Source organism: Hipposideros armiger, unplaced genomic scaffold, assembly GCF_001890085.2.
Source record: "Hipposideros armiger isolate ML-2016 unplaced genomic scaffold, ASM189008v1 scaffold_485, whole genome shotgun sequence".
NCBI classification, from domain to species: domain Eukaryota; kingdom Metazoa; phylum Chordata; class Mammalia; order Chiroptera; family Hipposideridae; genus Hipposideros; species Hipposideros armiger.
Window position 1 is genome coordinate 870,764 of NW_017731835.1, and position 1,186 is coordinate 871,949.

The window sequence follows — 1,186 nt, forward strand, 5'->3', positions numbered from 1 at the left end:
AAAATGTGTACTATATTAAATAAATTACTGTTATGTAAGGCAAGTACTAAACTGTATGTGAGATTTTTCTTATTCTGTTCTTTGTTATTTTTTGAAATATTACCTGCTAATAGTGCTCTCTATTTTTGAATTGCATTAAGATTGTGTAGTGCTTGGGAAAGATAAAACAGCAGCCTGAGCACGCCAATATACTGGTTTACCTTATGGCTCGGTATTAATAAAATAGAGAGATGAGAAGCTAACTACCATTAACCACAAAGCTAAAAAGAACAACTGCACCTTTTATAAACTACTAATATTATTTAAGTAAACTAAATCTCTAAGGAAAATAACAGCATCCTGTAATGGCAAACCTAAAATTGAATTACTGATTTTTATTATTATGTTATTTTTGCCAGAACCATACTGCTAGGTTAATGTTCTGTAAGCTGCGAAAACAGACACACACACACACACAAGATTTCATTAAAATTTTTTAAAATACTAATTATTCAAGAAATATCCTGTGTATATATTAAGTGCCAGGAACTCAGCAAGGTATTAATTATAATTATTCATATCTTCACAGAATGAATTCATGGACCAATATCCTTGAAGAATCCAACTCCTGGTTAAAACCTATGTGTGACTTTTCAGTGCTGACTGTAGGCCTGACAAAGGCTTTCCCTGGTGCGCCGCACGGGGAAGACTCACCATTCCCACACCAGATTTGGTCACAGCCAGTGCATTCCAGTGCCTGAGGGGAGCTGCACCCAAGAAGACAATATTTGCACTGTTTCAACACTTGCACTCCTAGTTCAGGCACTTTCATTTCTCGGTCTCTTCATCTGTGGCCTTAGCCAGAGAGCCTCTCAGGTGCTTCTGTTGAGGCCTTCTCATGGGGAAAGGAAGGAGAAAAAACCCTAAAGATGGGTTTTCTCATTTTGACGAAGTACACAGTCCTTTTCTACTCTTAGCTGTTCTCTGCCTTTTCTCCAAACTCAGGGTCCATAAAACTGCCACAGCCATTTCTGTTGGGCTCCCTCCACCATGAGATATCCTCCAGTCTGGGCTGATCCATCTGACACTCCGCGGGGAAACAGAACCAGGGGAATTGGTGTTTCTCCGGATTTATCCTTTGGCTTTACCATTGCAGCAAGTATTTAAAGGCTTACCTCCTTAATTTTTGGCTTGTCGCTTTCATTGA